This window comes from Scyliorhinus torazame, chromosome 30 (genome assembly GCF_047496885.1).
Source record: "Scyliorhinus torazame isolate Kashiwa2021f chromosome 30, sScyTor2.1, whole genome shotgun sequence".
In the NCBI taxonomy this organism is placed as follows: Eukaryota; Metazoa; Chordata; class Chondrichthyes; order Carcharhiniformes; family Scyliorhinidae; genus Scyliorhinus; species Scyliorhinus torazame.
In genome coordinates, this window is record NC_092736.1 from 11,756,469 (window position 1) to 11,780,036 (window position 23,568).

General features: G+C 47.3%; 1 pseudogene; it reads left to right on the plus strand.

Annotated features, from left to right (window-relative positions):
* The first annotated feature begins 93 nt into the window (after nt 1-93).
* On the plus strand, nt 94-23,348 carry LOC140404379 (dual oxidase maturation factor 2-like; annotated as a pseudogene).
* Nucleotides 23,349-23,568: the final 220 nt, after the last annotated feature.

Here is a 23,568-nt window from a genome sequence, read left to right on the forward strand (position 1 = left end):
GATGCTGTTTTTAAAAAAAAAATTCCCATCTTTTGTTGTTTCACCTGACGCAAAGAACTGGACGGGAGCCTAAATGAGATTTTAAAAAAAGGCAAGGTATAAATAGGATGGATTGAAGACAGGAGCCCTGAGCTAGTTGTAATATTCCGTAGCAGTAGCGAATTGATTGGAGATTTCCACTCGGAGGGGGGGGGGGGGGGAAATAAAACATCTACCAAACTCCAAGTTAAATTTGCCTTAACAGTGAGTCAAGTATTAGAACTTTTGAAATCTGATGCAATTTTAAAATATATGCATGTGCTTTTTTGACTTTTGTTTGGTGGAAATGTTTCAAAAAGAGTTTTTTTGGGGGGGGGGGGAGTCTCTTTAAATATTTATTTTAAATATGTTTGGGGACAGGACGGAGTTAACTTCAGATTCTGGTTGTCTTGTTGGGGGGAAGGCGGGCTGCATAATGCTTTCAAACGTGTTCACAGTGAAGCGGGTGACGTCCTGCCTCCGGTGGAGCTTGCGGAGCTGTGAGGCGCTCATTGAGTAGATCTTCCAGAGAGCTAGCACGGGTCAATGATGGGCCGAATGCACCCCTATCCTGCGCTGCACTTGTGAGAAATTAAATTAAATCGTTCCGAAACCTGTTTTATTCGAAGGGGGGCAGGGATTATTCGATCGAATTTCAATGGTTTTGATTTGAAATTTGAAGGTGCTCCTGTCAGGGGGGCTTCGTACCTGTGCAAAGTTCCCTCCTTCTTGCTGTATAACTTGGTGTGTTTGTCTCTCTCTCTCTCTCTCGCTGTAGTTGACAAGAGTTCCGCCAGCAATCATGACTCTTTTTAACGGGGTCAGACCGTTCTACATCCACGGGAGAACCTCGTTCGTTTTCGCCGTCACTCTCCTCCTGGTTATCCTGGTGTTCCTGGTGATTGCCTTGACTTTTCTCATCATCCTCCCCGGGATCAGAGGGAAAGGGGTAAGTGTGTGTGTGTGTGTGGGGGGGGGGGGGGGGGGGTCAAAGATTGATCGGTTCCTTCGTGCCAACAACACTCTCTCTATCTCTCTGCCTGGGACAAATCCTTCATCATAACCATTGTTTCCCCAAATTGCTCATTGTGAACCTTGCAGATATGTGGGACTCTATAACCCAGGGAATGTGCCCACTTGAGAAGGAGTGAGGGGTGGGTGATTTGGGGGGAAGGGGGGGGGGGGTCGATTTTCAGCTCCAATGTAACGACGCTGATTGAAATGAACCCCCCAAACCCCCCAGAAAAGGCTAGACAATTTCAGCAGGTCTGGCAAAGTCTGTGAGGAGAGGGGAGGGGGGGAGCTGTCCTCTCGAGTCTGGGTGACTAGCTCCTGAAATGCCGGCTGCATTATTTCCCCCCCCGCCCTTGAGGACCTCAAAATACCCAACAACTCGGTCAGTGGAACTTTGATGAAAGTAAATGAAAGGCCCTTTCGTTTGCTTGAAATTGACTTTATTTCTATTTTCTTGTTGCAGAGGCTGTATTCGTTCTGCAGGATTATTGTAAGTCTTTTTGTTGGAGTCATCATTGTAGGTATGTCTCAGCTTTGTTTGTTTTTAAACGCAAATGTTGCTCTGGGATTGTTTAAAGGTTCTCTGCAGAACCAGGGACAGCTGAGAATGTTGGTGCCGTGATCTCTCTGCTCTTTTCAGCGGGTGTTGGGAGAGCTGAGGCGCTTTCTCCCTAAACCGGGATTGAGGGTCGGCCGGGAACGGGTTAAGTGCCTGATGTGTGATGTCATCCCCCGCACCAGTTCTGAGCTCTCCTCACTCTCTTCCCCCCCCCCCCCCCCCCCCCCACCGCCATTGGCAGCCCTGCCTTCAGTCATTCAGGCCCTAAGCTCTAGAATTCCCTCTCTGTACACCTCACTGCCACTCTCTCTGCACCTCATTCACTCTTACCAACGTTTACAGATGCACCGTAGAAAGCATCCTATCGGGCTGCATCACAGCCTGGTATGGCAACTGCTCGGCCCAAGACCGTAAGACACTTCAGAGAGCCGTAAACACAGCCCAGTCCATCACGCAAAACCCGCCTCCCATCCATTGAGTCTGGCTACACCTCCCGCTGCCTTGGGAAAGCGGGCAGCGTAATCAAAGACCCCCTCCCACCCAGGTTACTCTCTCTTCCAACCTCTTCATCGGGCAGGAGATACAACAGTTTCTTCCCCGCTGTTACCAGACTCCTGAATGACTCTCCTATAAACTGAACTGACCTCTTAACACATCTTCTCTATGTCTGTCTAGAACATAGAACATAGAACATTACAGCGCAGTACAGGCCCTTTGGCCCTCGATGTTGCGCCAATCTGTGAAACCACTCTAAAGCCCATCTACACTATTCCCTTATCGTTCATATGTTTATCCAATGTGCATTTGAATATAAGGAATATAAGGAAAGTAGGAAGGAACTTAAGCAAGGAGTCAGGAGGGCTAGAAGGGGTCACGAAAAGTCATTGGCAAATAGGGTTAAGGAAAATCCCAAGGCTTTTTACACGTACATAAAAAGCAAGAGGGTAGCCAGGGAAAGGGTTGGCCCACTGAAGGATAGGCAAGGGAATCTATGTGTGGAGCCAGAGGAAATGGGCGAGGTACTAAATGAATACTTTGCATCAGTATTCACCAAAGAGAAGAAATTGGTAGATGTTGAGTCTGGAGAAGGGTGTGTAGATAGCCTGGGTCACATTGAGATCCAAAAAGACGAGGTGTTGGGTGTCTTAAAAAATATTAAGGTAGATAAGTCCCCAGGGCCTAATGGGATCTACCCCAGAATACTGAAGGAGGCTGGAGAGGAAATTGCTGAGGCCTTGACAGAAATCTTTGGATCTTCACTGTCTTCAGGGGATGTCCTGGAGGACTGGAGAATAGCCAATGTTGAGAAGGGTAGCAAGGATAATCCAGGGAACTACAGGCCAGTGAGCCTTACTTCAGTGGTAGGGAAATTACTGGAGAGAATTCTTCGAGACAGGATCTACTCCCATTTGGAAGCAAATGGATGTATTAGTGAGAGGCAGCATGGTTTTGTGAAGGGGAGGTCGTGTCTCACTAACTTGATAGAGTTTTTCGAGGAGGTCACTAAGATGATTGATGCAGGTAGGGCAGTGGATGTTGTCTATATGGACTTCAGTAAGGCCTTTGACAAGGTCCCTCATGGTAGACTAGTACAAAAGGTGAAGTCACACGGGATCAGGGGTGAGCTGGCAAGGTGGATACAGGACTGGCTAGGTCATAGAAGGCAGAGCGTAGCAATGGAAGGATGCTTTTCTAATTGGAGGGCTGTGACCAGTGGTGTTCCACAGGGATCAGTGCTGGGACCTTTGCTGTTTGTAGTATATATAAATGATTTGGAGGAAAATGTAACTGGTCTGATTAGTAAGTTTGCAGACGACACAAAGGTTGGTGGAATTGCGGATAGCGATGAGGACTGTCGGAGGATACAGCAGGATTTAGATTGTTTGGAGACTTGGGCGGAGATATGGCAGATGGAGTTTAATCCGGACAAATGTGAGGTAATGCATTTTGGAAGGCCTAATGCAGGTAGGGAATATACAGTGAATGGTAGAACCCTCAAGAGAAAGTCAAAGAGATCTAGGAGTACAGGTCCACAGGTCATTGAAAGGGGCAACACAGGTGGAGAAGGTAGTCAAGAAGGCATACGGCATGCTTGCCTTCATTGGCCGGGGCATTGAGTATAAGAATTGGCAAGTCATGTTGCAGCTGTATAGAACCTTAGTTAGGCCACACTTGGAGTATAGTGTTCAATTCTGGTCGCCACACTACCAGAAGGATGTGGAGGCTTTAGAGTGGGTGCAGAAGAGATTTACCAGAATGTTGCCTGGTATGGAGGGCATTAGCTATGAGGAGCAGTTGAATAAACTTGGTTTGTTCTCACTGGAACGAAGGAGGTTGAGGGGAGACCTGATAGAGGTCTACAAAATTATGAGGGGCATAGACAGAGTGGATAGTCAGAGGCTTTTCCCAGGGTAGAGGGGTCAATTACTAGGGGGCATAGGTTTAAGGTGAGAGAGCAAGGTTTAGAGTCGATGTACGAGGCAAGTCTTTTACGCAGAGGGTAGTGGGTGCCTGGAACTCGCTACCGGAGGAGGTGGTGGAAGCAGGGGACGATAGTGACATTTAAGGGGCATCTTGACAAATACATGAATAGGATGGGAATAGAGGGATACGGACCCAGGAAGTGTAGAAGATTGTAGTTTAGTCGGGCAGCATGGTCGGCATGGGCTTGGAGGGCCGAAGGGCCTGTTCCTGTGCTGTACATTTCTTTGTTCTTTGTTCTTTGTTTGAATGCCCTTAGTGTTGGCGAGTCCACTACTGTTGCAGGCAGGGCATTCCACACCCTTACCACTCTCTGAGTAAAGAACCTGCCTCTGAAATCTGTCCTATATCTAGCTCCCCTCAATTTAAAGCTATGTCCCCTCATGCTAGATATCACCATCCGAGGAAAAAGTTTCTCACTGTCCACCCTATCCAATTGTCTGATCATCTTGTATGCCTCAATTAAGTCACCTCTTAACCTTCTTCTCTCTAACGAAAACAGCCTGAGGTTCCTCAGCCTTCCCTCATAAGATCTTCCCTCCATACCAGTCAACATTCTGGGTAAATCTCCTCTGCATCCTTTCCAATGCTTCCACATCCTTCCTATAATGCGGCGACCAGAATTGCACGCAATACTTCAAATGCGGGCCGCACCAGAGTTTTGTACAGCTGCAACATGACCTCATGGCTCCGAAACTCAATCCCTCTACCAATAAAAGCTAACACACCAGACGCCTTCTTAACAACCCTCTCAACCTGGGTGGCAACTTTCAGGGATCTATGTACATGGACACCGAGATCTCTCTGTTCATCCACATTACCAAGAATCTTACCATTAGCCCAGTACTCTGTCTTCCTGTTATTCCTTCCAAAATGAATCACCTCACACTTTTCTGCATTAAACTCCATTTTCCACCTCTCAGCCCAGCGCTGCAGTTTATCTATGTCCCTCTGTAACTTGTAACATCCTTCCCCACTGTCCACAACTCACCGACTTTAGTGTAATCTGCAAATTTACTCACCCATCCTTCTACGCCCTCCTCCAGGTCATTTATAAAAATGACAAACAGCAGGGGCCCCAAAACAGATCCTTGTGGTACACCACTACTAACTGGACTCCAGTCTGAACATTTCCCATCAACCACCTTTGTCTATGTATTTACATTGTGTATTTATTGTATGTCCTATGTTTTTGTCATATATGGAGTGATCGGTTTGGACTGTACGCAGAACAATACTTTTCACTGTACCTCGGTACACGTGACAATAAATCAAATTTGGTAAAATCCAATCCAATCACTGGCCCTCTTTCCACCCCTGATTGCTGCTCTCTCGACACCTCACTGCGCCTCTCTCCACACCTCACTGCGTCTCTCTCTACACCTCACTGCCTGTCTCTACACCTCACTGCCTGTCTCTACACCTCACTGCCTGTCTCTACACCTCACTGCCTGTCTCTACACCTCACTGCCTGTCTCTACACCTCACTGCCTGTCTCTACACCTCACTGCCTGTCTCTACACCTCACTGCCTCTGTCTCTACACTTCACTGCCTCGATCGCTCTTTTTAAAATGCTCCTTAAAACCCAACTCTTTGACCAAGTTTTTGGCTGCCCACCTGAAAACTTTCTTTGATTTGTCTCAAGTTTTGTTCGACTGTTAGCAGAAACCAAGGCACAGAGCTTTTCTTTACCAAGAGGGTTCATACTTGATCAGTCTCACAGCTCTTCTCCCACTTAGGGGGCAGCACGGTAGCACAGTGGTTAGCATAATTGCTTCACAGCTCCAGGGTCCAGATTCGATTCCCGGCTTGGGGTCACTGTCTGTGCGGAAACTGCACGTTCTCTCCGTGCCTGCGTGGGTTTCCTCCGGGTGCTCCAGTTTCCTCCCACAGTCCAAGATGTGCAGGTTAGGTGGATTGGCCATGCTAAATTGCCCTTAGTGTCCAAAATTGCCCTTCGTGCTGGGGTGGGGTTACTGGGTTATGGGAATAGGAATAGGGTGGAGGTGTGGGCTTGTGTAGGGTCCTCTTTCCAAGAACCGATGCAGACTCGGATTGGCCGAATGGCCTCCTTCTGCACTGCACTATGATTCTATGATTAACCCAGTGCCCCATCTATCCCCTATTAATATATGTTCAGGTAATGACTCATCGCCCTCTTAACTGTAACAGTGACGTTAACAAATCTCAACAATGTGATTGACAAGACATTAACACTGACCGTGTTGAAGGTGCTAGATAAATGTATGGTTGCTGAATTAGCCACTCATTAAATTCAGGGGCACCAGTTCTATGTCTTGCTGACATCCAAACACAGCAGGGAAGTTTCTTAATACTAAATCTAACAAGGTGATGAACCCCATGGTTAGGAAATTGCTATGGCAGAGAGGCATCCAGAAGATGTGTCCTCCGCATTGGCTTCCTGTTTCAAACAATCAATGCCACACAGAGATCGAGCACAGACGCAATGCGCTGAATGGCCTCCTTCGCTGCTGCAATCAGTCTATGATTTAAAGAAATAACATGGCTGGGTCAGGCCAGGTTTTAAGGCAGTTGTGAAGGTAAATGGCTTTCAGGCCGCCCCAACGCACATGGAATCCCAATCGTGTGGTGTGTGACTGCCTGGGCTGTGTTTTAATTAGCTCAGTGGGGCTAGACAGCTGGTTTGTGATGCAGAACAAGGACAGCTGCGCGGGGTTCAATTCCCGTTCCGGCTTACCCGAAACAGTCGCCGGAATGTGCGACTAGGGGCTTTTCACAGTAACTTCATACTTATGACAATAAAAGCTTATTATTATAAGACATAGGAGCAGAATTAGGCCACTCGGCCCACCGAGTCTGCTCCGCCATTCAATCATGGCTGATATTTTTATCATCCCTATTCTCCTGCCTTCTCCCTATAATCCCCGATCCCCTTATTAATCAAGAACCTATCTATCTCTGTCTTAAAGATACTCAGTGATTTGGCCTCCACAGCCTTCTGCGGCAAAGAGTTCCACAGATTCACCACCCTCTGGCTGAAGAAATTCCTCCTCATCTCTGTTTTAAAGGATCGTCCCTTTAGTCTGAGATTGTGTCCTCTGCTTCTAGTTCTTCCTACAAGTGGAAACATCCTCTCCAAGTACACTCATCCAGGCCTTGCAGAATCCTGTAAGTTTCGATAAGATCCCCCCTCATCCTTCTAAACTCCAACGAGCACAGATCCAGAGTCCTCAGTCGTTCCTCGTATGACAAGCTGTTCATTCCAGGCAAGACCTTGGCCCTAATTTACATTACTGAAGCCTAGATTATACAGGGCTGTAAATGCACTGCTGCAGGCAATCAGTATCACATAGGTGCCTGGGGTTGGTGGGGAGCATGGAGAATGGGAAGGCTTCCATAGATACAGGAAGCCACCATCTTTCCATCCAGGCATGAAACATTAACTGTGTTTCTCTCCACAGTTGCTCCCTGACCTGCTGAGCATTTCTGGCATCTTCTGCTTCTATTTACAAAGTACAAAACATCGCTGTGTCAGCGATGAGAAACCAAGTCAGTGCCATAACAACACAAAAGGCAATAAAATAAGCAAAATACTGTGGATGCTGGAACCTGAAACAAGGAGAGAGGACGCTGGGAAACGTCAGTAGGCTTGGCAGCACCTATCAGACGAGAAAGAGTTTCTCCAAACACAGTTTCTCTCCTGCTAAGATTTTCCAACACTCTATGTTCTCATAAAAGACAATAACACTTGCTTGGGCTGGATTGGAATCATGAGCTCTCTGCAGAGATCGAGTTACTTGATTTAATGCCCTGCATTACCATTAATGTCTCCAACGTCAAATTTAAGAGCTGTAGTAAATCTTGGTTCTAACCCTTTGCTTGTAATTGTATGGGTTCATTCTGAAGGTCTGGGAATCATTTGCCAAAGCACCGGTTTTGTCCAATGTGTTTGCTGTTTATTCCAAAACGAGGGAAGGTTTGTCATACGTATTTAAGGAAATCAGACACTTTGCAACGGCAGTGTTCGAGATAACTGTGTACCATTTATGCATTCCGTAGTGGCCAACTTCACTGATGACTGGGAATCTGGATATGCCACAGTGATCACACCTTACAAGGCTTTCAGTAATGAAACAATCACTGCAAGAGTGGGGCTACACGTTGGACTGGCAGGAATCAATGTGACTCTGACAGGTGGGGCGCTTGCTTGCTGCATCGTCTTTTATTCATTGCAAACTGGCAATAACCCTTGATTGCTTAAGGACTAGAATAGCCAGCACCGAGGACCCGGCTTCCATCCTGGCCCCGGGTCACTGTCCATGTGCAGTCTGCACATTCTCCCCGTGTCTGCGTGGGTCTCACCCCCCACAACCCAAAAGACATGCGAGGTAGGTGAATTGGCCATGCTAAATTGCCCTTAATTGGGGGAAAAAAAAAATTGGGGTACTCTAAATTATTTTTTAAAAGGACTGGAAGGGAATGTGGTGTTAAGTGTTATATGGTTATTAACTATTAGAGACACTGCATTATCGAAAAGAATAGGAATAGATCCTTTGAAGCTCAGTTGATGCTCATGGACGAGGAAATAATCACAGAGCCACAGAAAAGGCCATTCAACCCATCTAGTCCACGTCAGATTTCATCAAGGGCCATTTAGCTAGTCCCACTCCCGTGCATTAAGCAACCCATTATTTTGAATCACGATTTCAAATCGTTACTATAAACCAGTGGATAAATGTCAGTTGACCATGCATTGTAATTTGCAATGGGGAATATGCTGGTAATAAAAAAAATAATGTTAATGAGAGAATAGCTCATGTTGATTTTGGTTCCATCATTCACCATTCATTAACGAGTATGGATAACCCGGTTGTGGTTGCAAAGATTTCTTCTCTTACGAGTCTGGGTGCCCAAACCCGTTTGATGGGAGCAAATGCTCTCCGAAAGAATATGATAATAATCTTTATTATTGTCACAACTAGGCTTACATTACATTGCAATGAAGTTACTGTGAAAACTCTTCTAGTTCCATTGCCAAACACAGGAGAGCGTCCGAAATGCGTTTGCAATGCCATCGGCACACAGACTACTCCGCTGAAGTTGGCACAATAAAGAATGGGTGATGGAGCACAGATGTAGCCAATGATTCACTAAATATTCCTACTTTAAGGAATTCGGATTTCCTTCTAATACAAATGTATTTTTTTCCAGCCCGGGGTATTTCTTTATAACTGTTGCTTTTTCTGGCTGGATTGATGTGAGGTGACTTCGTGTTATGTGCTTGCAGGACTCCCCGAAAACCAGCTAAACGAGGTCATAGACTACAACGAGAACTTCCTGTGGAGTTTTTACAATGAATTATGATAAGCAATATTCCATGGGACTTGACCGAGGCCTTCCATACCCAATAATGTACATCGCAGAGAAGTTTCACAGTCCAGGGCCCCTGCCTTGTTCTGGGACAGTACAGGTTTTCAGGACACTATGCAATGGCCATGATGTGGTAAGTGGAATGCATTAAAACCGAATTTCTGACATGTTTGAAGTTTATTTTCTTTTGTTGCTATTTCAAGATCAACCGTCCATTGCTTGGGCTCAGAGTCTAGGTCAGTGGCTAAGCCCATAAATGGGTTATGGGGACAATTGTCTTTGGAAGCAAACGATCACCAAGATAGAACCATTACAAAGTGTGAATTAAATCAATATCAGGACCAGAGCATGCCCAGGCAGTATAAACTCTTTCACTCATGACCTTTAAGGACGGGAACTCATGATCACTACCCAGTCTGGTCGTGAATACGTGGTTGCCTATTTTTTTGCTCTGCACAGAAGTGGACGGACAGTTAGTAAATGTGGGGGGCGGGGTGGGGGGTACCATACAATTTTGCCTGGCAGAGGCAAGCAGTTACAATTGTGAGGGTGGGGGGTTAGCGAATGTGGGAAACCCTCTCCGCTTGGGGGTCCTCCGTGGGCCATAAGGCACCCAATCAAGAGGCCGCCCCCCCCCCTGCCCCAACCCCAGTCCTCAGAGCCCACAGCCAGGCGGTCACGATGTGGTACACCTCGGAAAATACCAGCAGCCGTGGGATGAGACCATTATTCAGGGCCGAGGTTGACCCGAGGTTGGGTGGGCCGATCGACATCTACCCTGCTGTTGGTAAAATACCAGCGCAGGTGGGTAGGCAGTGGGCATAGCCTTTGCCGGCGTCTCCTGGGCGGGGGGGGGGGGGGGGGGGGGGTGCAGGCTGAGAAATGGGAGGATGTAAAATTCTGGTTTAAGTATCACCACCTCTTTGCCAGCCATGATGTAGAGATGCCGGCGTTGGACTGGGGTGGGCACAGTAAGAAGTCTTACAACACCAGGTTAAAGTCCAAGAGGTTTGTTTGGAATCACTAGCTTTCGAGCGCAGTTCCTTCCTCAGGTGAGTGAAGAGGTAGGTTACACATACACAGCATATATAGACAAAGCAATGATGCAAGATGATACTTTGAATCTTTATAAGCTGTGTTTGTGTAACCCATCTCTTCACTCGCCTGATGAAGGAGCTATGCTCCGGAAGCTAGTGATTCCAAATAAACCCTTGGACTTTAACCTGGTGGTGTCAGACTTCTTACTGTACTTCTTTGTCAGAACAGTCAGGGATGGACAAAATATGCCAGCCTCGGAATCGTGAAAATTGGAGTGAAGTGTTTTCACCCCATCAAGTTAAAATGGCGAGGTTGCAGTTTCCACACCAATACAGTGTGGCAGACCGTCGTGAGGTAATGAGGTTTTGTGTGAAGAATCCAGGGGAAAAGGTCTAATTGTCATTGAACAAAAGTGTGAGAGGGCCTGTGACATCAGCTCCATGATAAGAGGAGAGGGTGTAATTGCAGAGGCAGAGTAAAGGCATCCCATTGAAAACGAGCGACTGAAACTCGAGGGCTCGACCTGCTGGAGCAGAAAAAGGTTGAGGCATGGGGGGGGGGGCGGGGGGGGGGGGGGGGGGGGGGGGGGGGGCTCAGATGTGTTGGAGAGGCTAACTCGTGAGAGAGTATTTCCACTGGCCAATGGAGGGTATGAATAAAAACACAATTGATGATACCCCCCCCCCCCCCCCCCCCCCCCCCCCATCACTCCCTCCCCGAAAGAGCTACTAGGCTATGGAATGCACCACTACAAGCGAGCAATGAAGCTGAAACAATTGCAGCATTTAAGAGGGAGTCATTTAAGTGCTTGAGTTGGTACAAGGTGAAACCAGCAGAATGGGAGTGCATCATTGGAATCTGGAACGAGACTGACAGACACAATTAAATGAACAGAACCCTTTGGCTCTCAAATTTCTACCATTCTACGACCTTAATTAAGGGCTAAACCTCAGGGACAATTTTATGCTTGAACGATTTGAGTTGTGGGATTGACAATCGCTAGATCAGGTGACCTGTATTATTCAGATCCACTCAGAAAAAAACTATGTCCCTCTGATTTATGCTGAATTGCGATTGCTTGGGTGATGTCAGCACGGTAGCACTGTTGCTTCACAGCTCCAGGGTCTCAGGTTCGATTCCCGGCTTAGGTCACCGTCTGTACGGAGTCTGCACGTTCTCCCTGCATCTGCGTGGGTTTCCTCCGGGTGCTCCGGTTTCCTCCCACAAGTCCCGAAAGACGTGCTCGTTAGGTGACATTCTGAATTCCCCTCCGTGTACCCGAACAGGCGCCGGAATGTGGCGACTAGGAGCTTTTCCGTTAACTTCATTGCAGTGTTAATGTAAGCCTACTTGTGACAGTAAAGATTATTATTAATCTGCACAATTCAGAGTTAATGTGGAAACTCTGTGTGAAAGATCTCTTGCCTCAAACATCCCCTTGCAGAGTTATCAACCGACTCCACTGAAACTACTGAAAGAAAAGTGCAAGAGATTCCTGAGCGGTGGAAGAGCTGGTTTCAGGCTGGGAGAGGGGGAAGTGAGGAGAGAGATTGAGCTCCTAGTGGAGCTGAATGCTCATTGGTCACACTCCTATCTCACCGATCAAAGAAAAGTGACATTGACTGATGTGGAACGAAACATTTAGAGCTCAGACGTCTTCTACCTGTCGATTTAACTCTGTGTTTTTGTTCTTTCCGGGATTAGGGTGGCGTTTTGTGCCTGATCATCACTAATGTTCTCTTCTGCATGCCAACGATTGTGTACGGAGGGTACATGGTTTTGGTCACATCGACATTCATGATCTTTGGAGTCATCGCATTTGCCACTACACAGATTCTACCTCAATGTGCGATCCAATTTGGTGCTACAACACTAACGACTAGTTTGAGTTCTTCCTTCTGGCTGACACTAGTCACCGGTAAGTACAGAGACTGTGCCCCAGAATGCAGAAGGCACGCAATGAAGTGATCGAGTGAAACTCAGACTTACTTTGGTATCTTCTAAGTTATCTGCATCCGGGTTTCTAAGGCGAGTCCACTCCTGTTGGGGTTGTAAACAACACCAGCAAAGTCCCTGAACCTTTTTCTCCTCTCAAATGAATGCATTGAAATTCAGAGGTCCCTCACCTACAATTTTCTGATTGGCACTGAGGCAAATCAAAGTGAAGTTGGGCTGCAGTATAACTCTGGTCTTTTGACTGGAGCCTTGCTCTCAGGATGGTACATGTCGTCCAAATATGACCAGATCGGTGAACATGCATACATACATACATACACACGCAAACACACATACATGCACACACATACACACGCATACACACACATACATACACGCACATGCACGCACAAGCACACACATGCGCACTTACATACATACACACGCGCATGAGCGCACACTTATGTGCACACATTCATGCAAATGCACACACACACATACGCACACATGCATGCATGCACACACATGTACACACACACACATACACACATTACTCTTTTAAAACATTTTTAGAGTACCCAATTTTTTTTCCCCAATTAAGGGGTTGTTTAGCACAGGGCTAAATCGCTGGCTTTTAACGCAGACCAAGGCAGGCCAGCAGCACGGTTCAATTCCCATACCAGCCTCCCCGAACAGGCGCCGGAATGTGGCGACTAGGGGCTTTTCACAGTAACTTCATTGAAGCCGACTTGTGACAATAAGCGATTTTCATTTCATTTTCATTTCAATTTAGCGAGGCCAATCCACCTACCCCGCACATCTTTGGGTTGTGGGTGTGAAACCCGCGCAGACACGGGGAGAATGTGCAAACTCCACACGGACAGTGACCCAGAGCTGGGATTCAAACCCGGGTCTTCAGCGCAGCAATCCCTACACATATTGACTCTTACCAATTTTTACATATACACCATAGAGAGCATCCTATCGGGCTGCATCACAGCCTGGCATGGCAACTGCTAGGCCCAAGACCGTAAGAAACTACAGAGAATCATGAACACAGCCCAGTCCATCACGCAAGCCCACCCCACCCCCCATCCATTGACTCTGCCTAAACCTCCCGCTGCCTGGGAAAGTGGGCAGCATAATCAAAGACCCCAAGATCACAACAACTCGCTGTGCAGAGAGAGAGAAAAACACAATGAGGCGAGTTGCCTCTGGTTCTTTTGACAGCCTCTTTAAATCTGCGTCTACACGGTTTGCCTGACTGAGTATACACACCTGTATTGACCATCAGCACACATCTTAGTGACACTAAGTAACTTTCCCTTCCACCTCTCTCAATTTGGAGAATGGCCAGACTCTGGCGACATTCTTGACACAAAAGCCCAGGGGGATTGAGAACTTGGGGGATTGCATTGACAGAGCAAGGTGATCAGGGCACCATCCCCTGTTGAGGTGTGCATGCGGGCTTGGGGGGGATCGGTTGAACATTGGCCTTGATATTGACAGAAGGGACCTTGGGATCCCAGTCGCGGGAGAAGAACAAGTTAAGACCAGGAATGTGGGCGCTTTACCTCAATGGAATAAAAATCAGCAGACTTCCCACTCAGGCATTTGGCCAGGTCGACTCACAGTTTGGTTGTCAGGAGTAGGAATTTGGCATCACGAGGCATCAGCTGGGGGAGGGGATGGGGGTGCTGAATGGAAATGGGTTAACCGGTTGAAAAGGAGGTTCCTTGGAGACATTTTAAACATTTTAAGCATTTCCACACATCATTTCCATTGAGTGCTGACAAGGGGGGGGTTAGACGTGAAGGGATTAAAATTGCAGCCTCCGCATTCTCAATTCCCAGCAGCTTTGTCCAAGTAACGGATTCTTTTCCTTTTTAATCTAGCATTGCTGTACTTCGTTCTTGGAGTGGTTGTTGTCACCATGGATCACTGTCACCCAGATAAACTGAAAACATTTTTCATGCTGGATGGAGACGGTGACGACGATGCTGAGATGAACAGTGGATTAATTAACCAAAGTTTTACTGATGGTTACCAAGATGTTCTGTATTTAAATGTAGGTATAAGAAACAGAGCTCCTGGCTCTACCCATTCAAATCACACCTTTCTTTTCCTGTCCTGCCGTTGTAAAGGACATTCTTGGGTGAGCAGATAATCAGGCCATTTTCCTTCAGTATGAATGGATGAAATATTATTCAACAGGTGGTAAGGTATTTCAAAGAGGTCACCAGTTGGTAAGATTTGAAAGCGGCAGAGAACCAGATTTTCCATCAGGAGTTTTGTAATTTCCTTATGTTAAGTATATTGAGGAAATGCCCGTCATAATAATAATTATAATAATCTTTACTGTCACAAGTAGGCTTACATTAACACTGCAATGAAGTCACTGTGAAAATCCCCCAGTCGCCACATTCCGGCGCCTGTTCGGGTACACAGAGGGAGAATTCAGAATGTCCAATTCACCCAACAAGCACGTCTTTCGGGACTTGTGGGAGGAAACCGGAGCGCCCGGAGGAAACCCACGCAGACACGGGGAGAACGTGCTGACTCCGCACAGGCAGTGACCCAAGCCTGGGGATCGAACCTGGAACCTTGGAGCTGTGTGAAGCAACAGTGCTAACCACTGTGCTACCGTGCCGCCTCCCCCACCAGCCAAACACACAGATGGGGGATTAGAGAATCGCGCCCGCCCATTCTACTCTTACATAATTTCCAGGTTAGTCTGCAGGGAAGAATAGAAAGGACAGCTCCTGACTGGCAATAGAAACTCAGCATTTGAGCGGCGATTAATGTTAATGTAAGCCTACTCAAATCCCTGTGATCTGACCCAGTCACAATGAGGCTATCCAGCATCCAAAAAATGTCATGAAATCAGGCCAAACAATGTTAATGTTACGAGGAAAGGGAGCCTGCGTGAAGACGTTGAACAATGGCTCATTCTATTTACTCTGGGCGCGGAGATTCCACAATTATTTTGAATGCGATCTTGGAGGATAGCATTATCAGGCAGTATTCCTGCTTTGCTTTGCCTGATCATTAACAGCCCTGCCTTCAGCCACCTAGTCCAACCCAAAATCTGTGTGCCTCTAAAACAGTGGTTCTCTAAGTGGGTGGGCTACATATAGCCCTGGGAGGGGGTTGTGGCAGATCTGTAGGGGAGGCACTTTTCACTTAATTGCGCAATGGCGAGTTTCCGGGATGAGAATTTTTTCCGACCTCTCCTCCCCTCTCCCTCCCTGTAGTTCAGGGGACCCCCAAATGTGTCCGGTCCTCGGGCACACACCTTCCACTCATAGGTCGATGTGTCTCCCGCCACGCTTGCCGTTGACAGGCGCACCAGTGAGGTGCAGAGATGCAGCCATGCCAATGGGCAGCAAGCAGGAGTGAAACAGCCTGTAATTGGAAGAGGTCCAGCGATGGGAAGGTGGGGGGACAGGCTGGCTATCAGCCCGAACACCAACGCAGTGGAGGGGCAATGACCGGAACAATGTCTGGGTGCGGATGCTTTCATAGATTTCATAGAATTTACAGTGCAGAAGGAGGCCATTCGGCCCATCGAGTCTGCACCGGCTCTTGGAAAGAGCACCCTACCCAAGCCCACACCACCCTATCCCCATAACCCAGTAACCCCACCCAACATTAAGGGCAATTTTTGGACACTAAGGGCAATTTAGCATGGCCAATCCACCTAACCCGCACATCTTTGGACTGTGGGAGGAAACCGGAGCACCCGGAGGAAACCCACGCACACACGGGGAGAACGTGCAGACGCCGCACAGACAGTGACCCAAGCCGGGAATTGAACCTGGGACCCTGGAGCTGTGAAGCAATTGCGCTAACCACTGTGCTACCGTGCTGCCCCGTTTGAAGCGCAAAACATGTGAATATTAGAGGGGTAAGGGAAAAATAAATTCATGGACACGCCTTTACCAGTCATGTGCAATTATAATGATTTACAAAACATGTCGCCATTAGAGGGGAAGAAGCCGTAGGGGTACACGGAACGTTGGTAAATATGAAAAGAGTACATGACCCAAAGGTTTGGGAACCATTTGCTCGAAGACATTCCTTGAGACCCATTTTATTGACCAAAGTTTTGGGCACGGCTTTAAACAGCCCCTTCTGTATCTCCATGACTCCTGAAGGACTTCAGACATTTTCCCACGTTTAGTATCACAGAATCTCTACAGTGCAGAAGGAGGCCATTCGGCCCATCGAGTCTGCACTGACCCTTGGAAAGAGCACCCTACCTAGGCCCATGCCCCCACCACTATCCCTGTAACCCTACTTAACATTCTGGAGACTAAGGGGGCAATTTAGCACGGCCAATCCACCCAACCCGCACATCTTTGAGCTGTGTGGAGGAAACCGGTGCGCCCGGAGGAAACCCACGCAGACACGGGGAGAAGGTGCAAACTCCACACAGACAGTCACCCAAGGCCGGAATCGAACCCGGGTCCCTGGCGCGGTGAGGCAGCAGTGCTAACCACTGTGACCCCCATGCCATCCTTACGGGTGCTGCAACTAGCACTTAATGTTTCTGAGGCTTCATCAACTGTTGTGTAAAATTACTTCAAAAGAGATTTGTTTCACTAAACATGCCACAACCTGTGTACCTGTAGATTGATTCGCAGATAATGAATTATAGTCTTTACCTACTCTACTTGTCTACAATTCTCATGCTGCTTTTGGTATGTGCTAATTGTTCCCAAATCTTTTAATTGCAGAGCATGAAAGATGGTTTCAAAAACAAGGATTTTGTTGTTCATACCTAAAGCTGAGGATGTCATTGAACTGAAAGGTATGTTTTACATCTGCTCGAAACCCAATTGTCTCAAACCAATTTTATGGACCACAATAGTTTTTAGTTACCCCGGTGCTAGGTGATATTGTATCAGGGTCTTCTCTCCTTGCAGCCATTCCCTCGAGGGTGACAGACACCCACAACGATGGGTTCTGAGGCCAATGCACGATCTGCAGGCTCTTGCCATGGGTGGGGCAGGAGGGTTGGGCGTATGTGTTGTTTGGAGGTTAGTGCAACTCCCCTCCGCCGCCTCGATTGCACCTCTGTGCGTTCCCGACGGAGTCGCTCGATGTGGTGGGCACCTTCCCGAATGAACGTTCCCCGTTTTCATAGAATTTACAGTGCAGAAGGTGGCCATTCGGCCCGTCGAGTCTGCAACGGCTCCTGGAAAGAGCACCCTACTTAAGCCCATACCTCCACCCTATCCCTGCAACCCAGTAACCCCACCTAACCTAAGGGCAATTTAGCACGGCCAATCCACCTAACCTACACATCTTTGGACTGTGGGAGGAAACCGGAGCACCCGGAGGAAACCCACGCAGGCACGGGAAGAACGTGCAGACTCCGCACAGACAGTGACCCAGCGGGGAATCGAACCTGGGACCCTGGCGCTGTGAAGCCACAGTGCTATCCACTTGTGCTACCGTGCTGCCGCGTCCTTGATAAAGTGGTGGTGAGCCGCTTTCTTGAACCATTGCAGTCCCTGTGGATGTACACCCACAGTGCTGTTAGGGAGGGAGCCCCAGGATGTTGACCCAGCGACAGTGTAGGAACAGCTGATTAAGTCAGGATCACTACGGGGTACCTTAAACCAAAAATAACCATATTTATTGAATGACTTCCAAATAAATTCAGACTCCGCACAGTGACCCAGCGGGGAATCGAACCAGGGACCCTGGCACTGTGAAGCCATAGTGCTAACCACTGTGCTACCGTGTTTTGGTTGGTCTCAAGCCAGGAACCCTCATGAGTTGACGGGAATGTTTGGCCCCCTTCAGGGGAAGCTTTGAGGACAAACCTGAAGCGTGTCTGCTGCCCTCCTGGGAGTCTCCAGCCGCCATCGAGTTCCGAGTAGAGTTGATTCAGGGCGTCTGGTGTCAGGCACCCGATTGGTGTGCCATTTGTATTGGAGCTGGTCTTGACCAACTAGCACCTTAATGTTGAGCAAGTATCTTGGTGCTGTACAGCGCCTCTCACTACCTCAGCACACCCTAAAGTGCTTTACTACTAATTAAATATTTACTGCTGTCATGTAGCGAATGCGAAAACCAATTTGCACACAGGGAGTTACCACATACAGCAATGATCCGCTGGCTAGATAATCTAAAAGAGTTTTGTTGGTTCAGAGATAAATATTGGTGAGGGCACCAAGGAGAACTCCACCACTCTTCTCCGGGATAGCGCAATGGGCTCTCTCGTGTCCTCCCGGGAAAGCAGGCAGTTTAAGGTCTTATCCGCCGACAACGCAGCACTCCTTCAGCACGAGGTGTTGTTCCCCATGGAGTCTCTGGAATAGGATTTGGACCCACAATCCTCTGCCTCAGAGAAGACCGGGCCATCTACCAACCCAAGGAGGGCAAGATGGGAAGGAGGGAGAGAGAGAGACACACACATAGATCCCACACACCGACTGTAACTATACACCATTGAGGTTAAAATCAATGGAATTCGTTAACTCACTATTTTCGTGCAGATTGACGGGGGAAAGTGAATAAAAGAAATTTAAAGTGTTTAAGTATCGTTGAGTTGGGGCGACGCGGTGAAGCAGTGGTTAGCGCTGCTGCCTCACGGAGCCGAGGACCCGGGTTCCATCCAGGCTCTGGGTCGCTGTCCGTGTCTGCGTGGGTCTCACCCCCACAACCCAAAGATGTGCAGGGTAGGTCAATTGGCTACAGTAAATTGCCTCTTAATTGGAATTTAAAAAAAAAGTATTGTTGAGTTACTGTGATGATAAGGAAATGGGCGTTCGCAATTTATTTAGCAGAAATATTCAATTTCTCTCTGTTGGTTTTGCAGGATTGACAAACAGCACACCGGGTTCACTCAATAGTGCAACAGCTTAATTGGCCAACTTCCAAAGGAGGTCAAAATTCAATGCGTATCTGACGTTTTTATTTTGAAAAGAAAGAACATTTATTTGAGACCTTTTTGTGAATTGACAGCTGAGCGCCTTGGGCCAACGTGACACCATTGAAAGCGAGAGGGGGTTCACGGGCCTTGTGGACAATTTGTTAATGCGAGGAGCCTTCCTTTTAACCGCATCCTCTGCCGGAGATCAGAGCGACAGCACAATGCTGACTGTGCTGAGAGGGACAAATCATGCACAGTCAGTCTTCCTTCATTACTCTGCAGCTAAACCAATGGCGACGCATTAATTTCACAGTTTAAGGACCTGCTGTGCGGCAGGATACAATGACCAATGCACTTTAATAGATTAGCATCAGGATTCCTAATGAACATTTTACGGCGAAAGCTTTCAGATCAAGAGCCAACAGATTGCAAGGTTTTTATTTGATTTTTGGATTAAGCTGTAGTTACATTTGTAGATGTGTTTTGTGCATTTAAATTATCAACACCGTCAACATCGCTTTGAAATATTCATGGTTCTGACGGGCTTGTCAGGGTAAATACTGAGAGGTTGTTTCGCCTGGCTGGGGATTCTGGAATGCAAGGGACACGGTCTCAGGATAAGGGGGTCGATCATTTAGGACTGAGATGAGGAGGAATTCATTCACTAAACGTTTGAGATGCTCCACCCCAAGTGGGTGCTCCATCGCTGAACATGTTTAAGGCTGAAGATAGGCAGATTCTTGGCCTCTCAGGGAATTATGGGATGTGGGGGGTGGGCGGGGAATGAAGCACAAGATGACCCCCCCCCCCCCCCAGATCGTACTGATGTGGCAGATTGTTTTTCCACATGATCTGTCCACCATTTAGAACAGGGATTAACCCCCCCCCGCCCCCCCCCCCGTCAACATAACTTCTAGAATCACCTCTGTGCTAAGGAAAATTGGCAAACCTGCTTCAACTGGATTGTTATGGGGATGGATCTGCACTCATAGGGAGCGTTGGTTTGGAATCCAAAGGCCCACCATCTTTGAATTCTCCCTCTTTGGGTCAAAACGTGGAACATGGTCCATTTTCCAGTCTCAGTGGGAACCATCCGATTTGTGAATCAACCCTGGCATTTGTTGGGCTGATCGAAACGTGTACCCTGACTTCTGTATATTGTTGCTCAGGCTGGGATGTACAAGACTGCGTTGGATGTTTAAAAGAAAGAATTGCAATGATGCCTTCCTCTGCTCAATAAGTGCAGTGGCTTTGTACACATGTTCAGGGGAATTCGTCCGAACAAAAGCCTTAATTACAGGAGTGTGTACCACGTCGGTACACATAGGGGAGCAAAGAGACGCCAACCTCATTATAATTGTCGCACCAGGGCAGCACGGTGGTGCAGTGGTTAGCGCTGCTGTATTAAGGCGCTGAGGACCCGGGTTCAATCCCAGCTCTGGGTCACTGTCCGTGTGGAGTTTGCACATTCTCCCCGTGCCTGCGTGGGCCTCACCCCCACAACCCAAAGATGTGCAGGGTAGATGGATTGGCCACGCTAAATTGCCCCTTAATTGGAAAAAGAAAATTGGATACTCTAAATTCATCAATAAATAAAAATAATAGGAATTGTAGCACCAACTGACAGATGACTGGCAAGAAAAAAAAAATCCATTTACATTGCAAATTTCTGATAACTTCATATTTATTAAATAAAAATGAATGAAATGTCCCGGACTGGTTGTTCGTTTCTTCCAATGTCTGTGCATGAGAAAACAAGGAAAATTAAATTTGGGGAAGAGCTTAAGTCACCACAACAACTTCCTTTTATATTGCGTTTTTAAGGTAAATAGTTCCAAATAGGCTTCAACAGGAACGTTACCAAATAAAGATTGAGAAGAGGCAAAGACTGAGACAGGCTTGATTGAAGAGGAGGGGTAGTTAAGAGTCTACCAGATTGCTGTGGGTCTGGAGTCACACGTAGGCCAGACCAGGTAAGGACGGCAAATTTCCTTCCCTAAAGGACATTAGTCAACCAGGTGGGTTTTTACGACAATCGGCAATGGTTTCATTAGACATTTAATTCCAGGCTTTTCATTTAACTCAAATTTCACCATTTCCATGGGGGGGGGGGATTTGCACCCGGGTCCCCAGAGCATTATTCTGGGTATCTGGTTTACTGGTCCAGTGACAATGCCACTACGCCACCACCTGCCCTCAGGGTCCGTATCCCTCTATTCCCATCCTATTCATGTAATTGTTAAGTTGCCTCTTAATTGCCGCTGTCATATCTGTTCCAGCCACTCACCAAACAGCAAAAGGGATTATTTAAATGCTAAAATATTAAAACATGCTGCTGTGCAGAGACCTGGGTGTGCTAGTGCATGAGTCGCAAAAAGCTGGTTTACAGGTGCAACAGGTGATTAAGAAGGCAAATGGAATTTTGTCCTTCGTTGCTAGAGGGATGGAGTTTAAGACTAGGGAGGTTATGCTGCAATTGTATACGGTGTTAGTGAGGCCACACCTGGAGTATTGTGTTCAGTTTTGGTCTCCTTACTTGAGAAAGGACGTACTGGCACTGGAGGGTGTGCAGAGGAGATTCACTAGGTTAATCCCAGAGCTGAAGGGGTTGGATTACGAGGAGAGGTTGAGTAGACTGGGACTGTACTTGTTGGAATTTAGAAGGATGAGGGGGATCTTATAGAAACATATAAGATTATGAAGGGAATAGATAGGATAGATGCGGGCAGGTTGTTTCCACTGGCGGGTGAATGCAGAACTAGGGGGCATAGCCTCAAAATAAGGGGAAGTAGATTTAGGACTGAGCTTAGGAGGAACTTCTTCACCCAAAGGGTTGTGAATCTATGGAATTCCTTGCCCAGTGAAGCCTTCATGTCCTTCATTAAATGTTTTTAAGATAAAGATAGTTTTTTTAAGAATAAAGGGATTAAGGGTTATGGTGTTCGGGCCGGAAAGTGGAGCTGAGTCCACAAAAGATCAGCCATGATCTGATTGAATGGTGGAGCAGACTCGAGGGGCCAGATGGCCCACTCCTGCTCCTAGTTCTTATGTTCTCTGTGTAAAAAGCTTGCCACAGAAATCTCCTCTGAACTTTCTCCCTCGCAACGTAAACCTGTGTTCCCTAGTAATTGACTTTGCCACCCTGGGAAAAAACTTCTGACTATCCAATCTGTCCATGCCACTCATAATTTTGTAAACCTCTATCAGGTCGCCCCTCAACCTATGTCGTGCCAGTGAAAACAATCCGAGTTTATTCAACCTCCCCTCATAGCCAACACCCTCGAGACCAGGCAACATTCTGATGAACCTTCTTTGCCCTCTCTCCAACCTCTCCTCATGGCTTATGCCCTCCAGACCAGGCAACATCCAGGTAAACCTATTTTTTTTTACCCGATATTGGTTTTGAGAAAATAAATAAATGACCACAAGAGAGTTGTAAGATACGGAGAATGATGGCCCAGGGATTCAGTCGATAAAGTAAAGAGTGGGGTGAATGATTCCAATTGGTGAGCAGTGGGTAGTGGCTGAAGGCCCCATCAGGTTTGTTGACCTGCCTTGGATCCCACTGTGGCAGGGCCTCAATGTTAAAAATTGTCACCCGTCTTTTCAAACCACCTTGGCCTTCCTCCTTGCTCCCCCTGTCTCCGGCTTGCAGCAACCCTGCAACCTCCAGATCACTATGTTCCCCCAATTGCGGCCTTTTCCAAATGCCTAATCTGCCTTCCTCCCCCATTGGCAAACACACCGTCAGCTGTCCAGACTCGAAGCACCAGAATTGCCTCCCTGAGCGTCTCCACCTCTGTTACGTTTAGGAGCCTTGTTCAGACCTACTTCTGTGACCAATCACCCTGCTTCACATTTCTTTATGTGACTCTGCGTCAAAGTTCTAACCAATCACTATTTGTCGATGTACCATTTGTCGGTGTACTCTGTTGATTATTTTTTTTGTCTACTATGTACGTACTGTGTACGTTCCCTTGGCCGCAGAAAAATACTTTTCACCGTACTTCGGTACCTTTGACAATAAATCAATCAATCAATAAATGAAAGTTGGTTTGATAATGTGCCTGTGAGGAGCCTGAGCTCGCTTTTACTACTTTTACAACTGCACTTGTCCTCGCGTTCTGCGCTATGTGGATGGAAATTGGTGGGATGTGGCGACCTTGTGCGTAGGCAACGGTCAACAAAATGTCTCGCAATACTAATAATAAAGCTTTATTATTGTCACAAGTAGGCTTACATTAACACTGCAAAGAAGTTACTGTGAAAATCCCCTCGTCGCCA